Here is an 11,410-nt window from a genome sequence, read left to right on the forward strand (position 1 = left end):
TAGTTATAGAAATATATTAACGGTAAGAGAAATGAAAACTAATCAATAAATCAAAAGTTTAAATTGTATGGTTGAACAAAGAGATTTAAAATTTCTCACCAAAAAAGAAATTCACACTAACAATGGGAGGAAAACTGAAAAATTCGGATGCAACCATGTTAAACAGTATTATTAAGCATATAAAGCACTGTCATATTCACAATAGCTTAAATAAGATGTCCATTTTAAGAGTAAAACTAAGCGGCAGAAAATGCAAAGAGGTAAGAAAAAGATTTCTCAAATGCAATGATTGTTGGTTCATGGTGAATGTTTGCAACATTTGCCAGTCACAGCTGGTTTGATGCAGAATATATTTTCCATTTGGAATCTTAATTTGGATTCTCTTAAGTGGTCATTTCAACAATATGAAACGATCAATAAGACATAATTTCTCTTAAGTGCTTATTTAAAGAATAAGGTATAATCAAATATTTCTTGAGAATATAATCCAAGAAATATTGGATTATATTTTATGGTTAAATTTTAAAAGAGAACATTTCTCTTTGTTTATAAGAAGGAGTCTTTCTCACCACTACAGATAGTCCTTGACTTATGACCATAACGGAGCCTACCCATTGCAATCACAAGTGATGATGGCAGTTAAATGAGCAGTCTTGCTTTTTTTTTATTAAAAGTTTTAAAGATTTTATACAATATATACCCCAAATCTCTCCCACCCCTCCCACCCTTCCCCCACTTCCCAGAGCTGATTACAGGGTTACAAATAAATAATCATAATCTAACTAACATTACCCAACTATACAAACAATCAAATCCATAACATACTTTAACTCCTTTTCAAAATAAATATTAACAAATTAAATACGAAAATAATAATACAATTAAACCATAAAACTAAAACTAATATAAATTCTACCATATTAAACTATTAATAATAATCTAAAATTTACTCATAAGCTAGATAATACTTTTTAGTCTCATATTTATTCTGAATATAATCTATCCATCTTCTCCAAACCGAGATATATCTTTCTTGTGAGTAATCCTTCAAATAAGCGGAAAATTTTGCCATTTCTGCTAAATTAGACACCTTGAGTATCCATTCTTCCATAGTAGGCAAAGAATCTTTCTTCCAATATTGCCCCACCAATAATCTTGCAGCTGTTATAAGATTCAACATCAAATTAATTTCTTTATCATCAAAATCTACAATAACATCTAATAAAAATAATTGTGGCGTAAACTTTATCTTTCTCTTAAAAATCTTTTGAATGTTCCACCAAATCTTAATCCAAAAAGCTTTTATGTTTCTACAAGTCCACCAAATATGAAAATAAGTTGCATTAAGCTATCACATCTCCAACATTTGGGCTATAAATTAGGATACATACAGGACAACTTTTGAGGATCCAAATGCCACCTATAAAACATTTTATAAAAATTTTCTCTTAAATTTTGAGCTTGACTAAATTTTACATTTCTAACCCAAATTGTCTCCCATGTATCCAATAGAATCGGCTCTTGAATATTTTGAGCCCATTTTATCAGAGGCAGTCTTGCTTAATGACCCCACCCAGTATCTGATGCAGTCATTAAACAACTGGCATTTAGAATTAAAAGAGAATAGTTTCTCTTTAAAAGAAGGACCCTATCTCACCAGCTAGCCTCCAGTTACAATCATACTGAAGCCTGTCAATTATGGTCACAAATGGTGATGGCCATTAAGCAAAATACTCTACTCTGCTTGATGCAGTTGTTAAATAACCTTGTAGGTCATTAAACAGTGTATGGGATGTGTTGGGTGGAGAGGACCTGGACAGCTTAGCACAGGCTCAGGTCTGCCTGCCTTAGGCTCCCAAGACTTCTCCCATCTCTTGCGACTTCCCACCCCTTGAGGTCCTCACACAGGCCTTGAGCCTACTTTCCACCCATCCACCCCACTGCAAGGATCCCCGCAGGTCTTTTCCTGCCCTCTGGGTCCCTGCAGGTCCTTTCTCCCCCAGCAGGTTCTTGCAGGGGTTAGGCCTCTTTCCCACTCCCCATCACACACATATCTTTTGAAGATTTCCAGACCTCTGGAGCATACCTCAGTGCCATACAGATTTCCTCTGCTTCTATCATTCCCAGTGTTCTATTTTCCTATGTGTACAGGAATGTTCTCTGTTAACTCTGTTTTGCCAGTAGAGTTACAAAATCTTCTAAATACTTAGATCTTCTGGCTCTCTGTGACCTCCTGACTTCTGGGTACCTACCAAGTACCCCTTGACTGAGGGGTGATGTATGCTTGTCCCCCTTGCTACACCCTGTAGTGATTCCCAAGGACTGTGCTCCAATGCCTGGCCTGCTTGCTTGCCCACCGGGCTCGTCAGGCCAGGGCTTCTTTCTCTGTTTGACCTGGTTGTCCTGCCTGGCTGCAGGCTCTCTGGCCCTCTTAAGTGACTGTCACTGTTGGGCAATTCTGTAGAACCTCCCAGGTCTGTCCTAGACCTGTCAAGAGATTGTCTTTCCCCTTGTTCCCGTTCTGTACCCGGGCTTGTTGGGGTTTCAGTGCTGTCCCAAAACTCAGTTGTCCCCTGAGTGATGTCAGAGGTGTTGTAATCGGGATTTGGTTCCTCGACCACCTCCCTGTGTACTTGCCCCCTTCTAGGGAAAGGGGTAGTGTCAGGCCAACTAGAGGGAATGTGTGCCAGCTCTCTTGCAGGGTGTGATTTGTTTGGACGCTCCCGGATATCCTCCCTGACTGGAGTACTGAGTGATGCGGATGAGTAGTGATTATGCCCCCGGGGTGACTCCCTGGCTGGAGTAGGCATTAGTGCCTGAGTTCTAGTTGGGCTCCGTGAATTCCTGTTTGGAGCACTCGCGGAACGTTGGAATGGGCTGTCTGTAGCCTCCTCGTTAATGATGGGCAGCAGCCCGTACTCTTCCCTTTGCCCTAAAGGGTCCCCCTCCCCCCCTGGAAAAGACCCAGGAATCTCAGTGGGAAGGTCCCGTCTAGTGCGGAGCTGGTCGATGTGTCGACGCAGGACATGACCGTTGTCCAGAGACACCTCGTAAGACAGAGGACCTGTGACTCTGGATACAGTGGCAGGGACCAATGAATGGCCAGGCCCATAGTTACGAGTCCAAACTGGGGCACCCATAAGCAGTTGTCTAGGTGCCCTGGGGCGTGTGAGTGTGGAAGGAAGTCTGTCCGGATGCAACCGGTCAAGCTTGGTGGTCAGTTTGCGCCCCCAACGAAGTTCAGCTGGGCTCCTCCCGGTAGAAGTGGACGGTGTAGTGCGATAAGAAAGGAGGAAGTCAGCCAACCTGTGATGCCAGTCTCCATAGATAATTTTCTTCAAGGCGTCCTTGGTGATGCGAACCATGTGTTCAGCCATACCGTTGGTGGACGGGTGGAAAGGCGCAGAGGTGGCATGACGAATCATGTTGGCCTGTAAGAAAGCTTGGAATTCAGAAGAAGTGAATTGAGGGCCATTGTCAGACACGAGGACATCAGGAAGCCCGTGTGCAGCAAAAATCCCCCTCAGTACTTGAATAGTCTTTGCAGTGGTGGTGGAAGAGACAGGTACAACCTCAAGCCATTTTGAATGGCTATCAACTAGGACCAAGAAGAATTGACCCTGAAAGGGCCCAGCGTAGTCAATGTGCACCCTAGACCATGGAGACTGTGTTTCCTCCCATCTATGTACAGGAGCTTGGGGCATTTCAGGGCGCGAGCGTTGACAAAGGTGGCATGCATGCACCTTAGCTTCAATGTCTCTATCTAACCCAGGCCACCACAAATGGCTGCGCGCAAGCGCCTTCATGCGTACAATGCCAGGATGACCCTTGTGGAGGGAACCAAAGACCCTAGTCCTCATTGAGGTAGGAATGACAACTCTGCTTCCCCAAAGCAGACAACCCTGGAAGGTGGACAATTCGTTCCTTTTGGACCAGAAACTCTGAAACTCAGTGCCAGGACAGCTCTCTGGCCATTCAGATAAAACCCAAGCAAGGACACGTGAAAGTGTGAGATCTGTGGCTGATTCAGCGGCCACATCCCTGGCATCTAAAGGAGACTCAGGTAAGACCTGAATGGAGAGGATATTGATAGTTGGTGCAGGATCAGCTTCTATTACCGGCAGGGGTAATCTACTGAGGCCGTCAGCATGGCCCATTTCTTTCCCAGGTTTGTGAAGTAAGGAAAAATCGTAGGCAGACAGAAAGATAGACCATCTCAGCATTCTGGGGGAGATGATTTGGGGAGTTTGTTTATGTGTAGTAAACAGCCCCAACAAAGGCTTATGGTCAGTGAAGACCGTGAAATGCCTGCCATATAGGAAATCATGGAATTTTTTGATTCCAGCAACAACAGCTAAAGCCTCCCTGTCAATTTGAGCATAATTTCGCTTTGCAGAAGACAAGGTTCTGGAGTAATATGCAACAGGAACCTGAGTTCCATCTGATCTGAGGTGGCTTAGTACGGCTCCCACCCCATAAGGAGAAGCATCACAAGCGATGCACACAGGAAGGGATTCATTGAAATGTGTAAGCACACTGTTAGAAGTGAGTAAGGCCTTAACCTCATTGAAACTTGCTTCGTGTTTTTGTGACCACTGCCACACTGCCTGTTTGTCCAAGAGCCTATGAAGAGGCTCGGCTACACTAGCCTTGTTTGGAAGGAAGGAGTTGTAGAAGTTCAGAAGGCCCAGAAAGCCCTGTAGTTCGGCCTTGGACTTTGGCCTAGGAGCATGCATAATAGCTTTCAATTTGGATTCAGCAGGGTGAATTCCGGTAGCATCAATTTTGAATCCCAGAAAATCTGTAGAAGGCACCCCAATTTTACATTTGTCCTTCTTAAGTTTGAAGCCCGTTTTCCTGAACCTCAGCAGGACAGCCCTTAATCTCTCAGCTAAGTTGTGTGTAGAGTCTCCTGCAATTAAGACATCATCAAAATAGGGGCAAATCCCTGGTATACCCCGTAGTGTGTTTTCCATTACACTTTGGAAAATTCCAGGAGCGACATTAACTCCAAATTGTAACCTCTTTATCTTGAATGCCCCCCTGTGGGTCACAATGGTTTGAGCTACAGCAGCATCATCATCAACAGGCAGCTGTTGATACGCTTGAGCTAGGTCAAGCTTTGCAAAAACGCGCCCCCCCTTGAGGGAGGCCAGGATATGACTGACCACAGGAACAGGATAGGCATGTTGCTGCAATGCCTTATTCAGAGTGCATTTGTAATCTGCACAGATACGAATGTCCCCATTTGCCTTAAGAGGCGTGATAATGGGGGTCTCCCAAGGACTGGAGTCGACAGGTTCTAAAACTCCTTGCTGAATCAATTTGTCTAATTCAGTATCAATTTTACCCTTTAAAGCAAAAGGAACCCTTCTTGCTTTGATTCTAATAGGGGTGACAGTGGGGTCTAACTTCAGTGACACAGGGGGTCATTTGTACGTGCCCAGCTGGGGGCTGAAAACATCTACAAATTCTTTGCAGACTTCTTGTAGGTCAAGTGTTTGCAAACTATTGAGCCCTGTGACGTGTATTCCCAAGGCCTCAAACCAATCGAGTCCTATGAGACTCATTCGTTCCCCCCCTACTACTACTACATCTAGTGGACCTTCAAAATCCTTATACTGTACGTTAAGGGTGGCCTCCCCCTTAACACACACTCTGGAGTTTTGAAAGTCCGTTAACACAATGTCGGAAGGCCTCAGCTTGGCCTGAAATCCGCAGCCAGAACAAATCTTCCTAAATGTGTGCATGGAAATGATCGAGAGTGCAGACCCCGTATCCAGTTCCATAGCCAATGGAACCCCTTGTAGCTTCACTTTAAGTTACAGCTTTTTCTTTATGGGCTTGTGTGTGCCTGTCTTGTAAATGCTTTTTCGCGAAGTGCAGAACCCCACCCTGTTTTGGCTGGGAACCCTGGTACCTTTCAGGCGCAATTCTTCCCGAGGTTGTACCTTCTGACGGCCCAGACACACAGCTGCAATGTGTCCCTGTTTTCCGCATGCCCTACAGATAGCGGAGCGGAATCTACAGTCGGTCCTCTTGTGGCGACCTCCACAACCGAGGCACTTGGGGAGAGCTGAAGAGCTTCCTTTCTGTTTCCCTTCTTTCGTGGGGTAAAGACGATCTACTTCATCGTCAGGATCCTCCTCTGGGTTCCTTTGGGCTCCTTCCTGGTGCACGGACGCAGCCTCTGGAGTGCTTTTGATCGGCCTCATGTTCTTGATGGCGCCGCCAGCTGCCTCTTCTGCAGTAACCTCTCTCAAGGCATCTTGGAATGATAAGTCTTCTTTAGCAAAAAGTCTCTGTTGTAATTCTCTCTGCCTCAGTCCGCATACAAATCTGTCTCTCATCCGTTCTTCTAGATCCTTGAACTTGCAGTGTTTAGCGGCTTTTCTCAGTGCAGCAATGTATTCTTTGGCTGATTCTCCGGGTCGCTGATCCCTCTGTTCGAAGGTGTGGCGCCAAGCAATGACGGACAGCTTGGGCTGGAAGTGTTCCTTGAGTAGTTTTTTTTTTAATTAAAAATTTTTATAAATTTTTACAAAAAGACAAAAAAAAACAATACAATAAACAAAACAAAACAAAACAACCCTTCCCCAACCCTCCCCAAAACCCCCACTCCCTCCCCCCCCCGGAGCTTCCCAGAGCAGAATATAGGTTTAATTAAAAAAAATTAAAAAATTATATGAAAAAAAAGAATATAACACTAAAATATATGTGTATATATAAAAATAAAAGTTATAAAAAAGCTAGATGATATTTTTTATATCCAATTTAAATTGTATAAACTTTATCCATTTATCCCAAACAGCAAGAAATTTCTCTTTTAAGAAAGCCGAAATCTTTGCCATTTCCGCCAAATAAGACACTTTAAGAAACCATTCCTGCAAAGTAGGCAAAGATTCCTTCTTCCAATATTGTCCTACTAACAGCCTTGCGGCTGTGATCAAGTTCAACATCAATATAACCTCCTTTGTATCACAATCAGTAACTATACCTAGTAAAAATAATTGTGGAGTAAATTTTACCCTCCTTCTAAAAATTCTCTGAATATTCCACCATATCTTAATCCAGTTTTTTGAGATCTGTGTAGTTAACAGATTCTAGAGGTACGGGTGCTGCTATGTTTTCAGCGATTTCGAATGCGTCTTGACTGCAAACGCACAGCAGGGCGGCGGCCTTCAAACTATCTTCTCTTACTTTGTTGACTTTAAGATAGTTTTCCACCCTGGCTACGTAAGACTCCCATCTTTCCGGATGCGAGATGTCGAATTCTGAAAGTCTTCCTACTTTTGCCATTTTTGTAGAAAAGGAAGGGTCTATCAGCCAGCCTACCCCCGATGCTCGCTGGATTGGCGGGTAGCTGCCGAGTCAACGCCGTTCCTACCGCTCAGGACTCTCTCGGGTAAGCTTACACCTGTCTTCGGTCGATGTAAGGCAATCCCACCTTCGTTGCCAGTGTTGCGTCCTTCGCGAAAAGGCAATGACACGAGAAGCAGTTGTAGTTCTGAGGAACTTCTTTATTTCTGTTCAGCATACTGGTTACAAGACGCCGACAACGCCCAAATCTCCCGGCCTCTTTTGTAGGCCATTCCCGGGCCAATCTGCAACATTTGGCGTGCCAGCACCCGCGCATGCGCGCACGTGCTGGTGACAGCCAGTCTGGTCCCGGGCAGCTTGCACCTGCCCAGGACCGTTGCAATGCCCCGAGCCTGCTTCCACAGGCTCAGGACATAACAAGTTCCATCTTGCATGTTTTTGTTAGCTGTTCCCTCAACAGGTATGCATATTTTGAAGAAGCAAAAGACTCACATGGTAGCATCTAAAAATAGGGGAGAAGAGGAAAGGCTAGAATCAACATACTGCAATTTGAATGGTAAAGGTCTCATTACATTTAAGACTTCAAAAATACAGTATCTCAAATAGCAAAACTTTAGAGTAGCATAGATGCCTTCTATCAAACCATGGGGGTGGGCTGGGGTACAATCAACCAAATATGAATCCTGGCTGCATTAAAATCTGAAGTGTGATGAGCCCATTAATATGTGTTAGAAATGTGTTGTGCTGCACCTGAAATATTTACTGTATTTAACTAGCAAAGCATATTGGGACTTTTTGTCTAATATTATGAGAAGACACAAGTAATGTGTCTTAAATTTCTGAGAAGTCAGTAAAAATCAAGATTAACCAGTTGTGTATCTTTTTTTTTAACGAAACATTTTTTAAAATCAATCTTTTTAGGCCATTTGTCTAGTTAAACATACTTTAATTGACTCTATTACATTATTTTTCTAAGGGCAAATAAATAATGACTTACTGAAATATTGCAAATACGAAAATCAGTTATCTACATGTGTGATGGAAAATTTGGGATATGAATTTATCTTGGTTGGTCAAGAAAATCTTTTCTTAAAAAGATTAGCAAAAAAACTGCAATAAAGTTACTCCTTGAATTCTACAGTTACCAAACATAATGCCTACTTCAGTCTTGTTTATAAATTGTATAAATTTTGATCTTGGTCCAATTATTCTCAACCTAGGAAGCAGGCAATGGCAACCCTCATTTCTGAAACCTTGCTAAAACACCTGCAGGGACTTATTCACATAGGGGTCAAACACCGATCTGAAGGCACACACACACACACAAAAACACAAAGAATCCATATTGGAGTGTTGTGACACTATGGTCATCTCACAAGCTACTTGCAGCCTACTCTGGACCTTTGTATGGTCAGCTGTATGCAGCATACCCACTGCAGTATATGTACTATGCTGCAGCCCTTGTAGGAAGGATGGTGAATGAAGTCATCATCTCAGGAAAACATCTTCCAGATCACTCAGACCTGTGAAAAGTTATGGAAAGACTCAGTATTGTTACTGAAACTTTGTGATCCATTGCAAATTCTTGGGTGACTAAATTTAAGAATGCATTTGAGGCAGTTGTTTTCCTTCAATACATCTTCCACCCAAGGATGCTTTGTAACACTGGCCCACTTGTTGTGTCTTCTTTCTTTCAGCAGTTGCCATCTTATCTTCCTCTGACGGCCAAGTAATTGTTCTTGCTTTTTACACATTTTCTTCCAATGACGTTTCATAAAGAAGCATATTTATGCTTCAAACTATTATTGTGCAAATATATTTTGCCATATCAATTTAAAAGATGAGACCCAGATCATTTTAAAAAAATCCTAAATCCCATATATAAAACCGTTCCCTTCTACTGCTTGAGCATCAGGCTACAAAGTGAGATACTGTGAGTCCTAGCACACCTGATGCACAAAAGCAGCTGTGTGACCTTGGGCCAGTTAGTCTCAGTCTAGGAAGCAGACAATGACAACCCCCACTTCTGCAATCTTGCTAAAACACCTGCAGGGACCAGTAAACCTAGTTGCTAGGAGTCAAAAATTGATTTGAAGGCACAAACACACAGATAAATTATCCAAATTTGAGTGTTTTTGATACCATGGTCATCTCACAAGCCACTTGCACTTACTCTGGCCCCTTGTTTGATCAACTTTGTGCAGCAAGGCCACTACAGCATTTGTTCCATGCTGCAGCTCTTTTTGGATGGATGGCGAATGAAGTCAATTATCTTACTGATTCATTGCTGGTTTTTCTCCCTATCAACCAGCTCCTTGACAGATTGCCAGAATTGTTATTGAAGCAGGGAAGAAGGACACGTTCAGGTCTCTCTTTTGATTCATGATATGAGAAAGCAACAATTGCTTGTCAATAAAGCTACTTCTTGAATTCTACAGCCATTAAATATACAGTGCATACTTCGGTCTTGTTTCATAACCTTTGTATATGCAAGTAGAATGAAGAATCCTGCATAGAGCAGAAAGAAATAAAACCCAATTTCTTAGGGTCAGAATATGTTCCAGTGTCATTTTCACACTACAGGCATAAATTAGGTAGAGAACCCTCATCTTTCTGGTTGTTCTCTACCTAGGCCAAATCATCTATGATGATGTGTAAAATTTGCGAAGTGTTTCCTCCTTGATGATTATGACGAAATGTTTTGCTGCACAGATGTATTTTGATAAACAATATCTCTTTCCATAGTAAAAGTGGTTTAGTAAATATACTTATAAATCAGTCACTCAAACCCTGAGTTCTAATTTTGACATAAGCTTAAACTCTCAGTAAATACAGAGAGTCCTTAACTTACAGCATTCATTTAGTGTTCAAAGTTACAACAGCACTGAAAAAAGTGACTGAAATGTTTTTTACATTTTTGACTGTTGCAGCATCCTGTGATCATGTGATCAATATTTGGACTCCTGGTAACTGGCCTCTATTTAGGACAGTGCTGTGTTTGGGGTCATATGACCAACTTTGCCATCATTAAAGTCAATGGGGAAGCCAGATTAATTTATCAACCATGTTGCTAACTTAAGAAGTGATTCACTTAATAACTATGGCAGAAAAAAACAACTGTGATAAAGTGAGGAAAAACTCACTTAAAACCTGTCTTGCTTGGCAACGTAAACTTTCAGCTAAATGTGGTTATAAGGAAAGGACAACCTGTATGTGCAAATTCCTCTTCTGAGTTTATTTCTGCAGCTCCTATTTTGGACATTGAGTTTGCCAGGTGTAGTGCCTTTATTTTAAGCATCTCGGTCCTAGTTGTGTACTATATTGCTCTTTATGGAAAAAACTGAAAAAGGGAAAGTGGCATGTTTGGTAAAGAAGCATCTTTTCATTTTGTAAAAAAAAACTTGGAGGCATGAAATTTGGAATAGTCAACAGGGAAGAGTTTGCTGACCCGATTGATTTCAAACAACCATCCTTCTTTCCATTCTTTTGATAATGTTATAGCATCAAGGTTAGACTTACAGATAGCAAGTTTATTTTATTTTATTTTTCTTGTGAGGAGTTTATTCCTTCGCCTCTATGCTTAGTTTATCTTACATGCCAAGGAAAAAGACACACAACAGAAAGTGGATGAGAAGGAAGGAAAAATAAGACATTCTGATCATTTGTATCAGTGGTTCTCAACCTGTGGGTCGGGACCCCATTTGGGGTCGAACGACCATTTCACGGGGGTCGCCAAACAACGCAGTCCGCCATTTTTTCCCCCTTTTCCTTAGCTGTGCTACTCCCTTTTATTATATTGGCTTTTGAAAGCCAACAGAATAGACTCTCTTGAATAGAGTCTAATTCTATTGGCTTTCAAAAGGCAATAGGAATTGTCCAGGCTGTCTCTGCCCTGCTGAGCCCGCCAAAAGTCCCAGTTTGCAAACGGTGCTGCACCAGTTGAGTAGTGCTCGACTTACGACCGGTTGGGGGTTGTGGCATTAAAAAGGTTGAGAACCACTGATTTATATGAATATTTTATTTTAAAGCCACTGTGAGAATGGACTTAGAATAATGATATTGAGTTGCATAAAATAATTACATCTGTACT

Source organism: Crotalus tigris, unplaced genomic scaffold, assembly GCF_016545835.1.
Source record: "Crotalus tigris isolate CLP2741 ecotype Arizona unplaced genomic scaffold, ASM1654583v1 scf7180000017666.27876245, whole genome shotgun sequence".
Classification (NCBI taxonomy): Eukaryota; Metazoa; Chordata; class Lepidosauria; order Squamata; family Viperidae; genus Crotalus; species Crotalus tigris.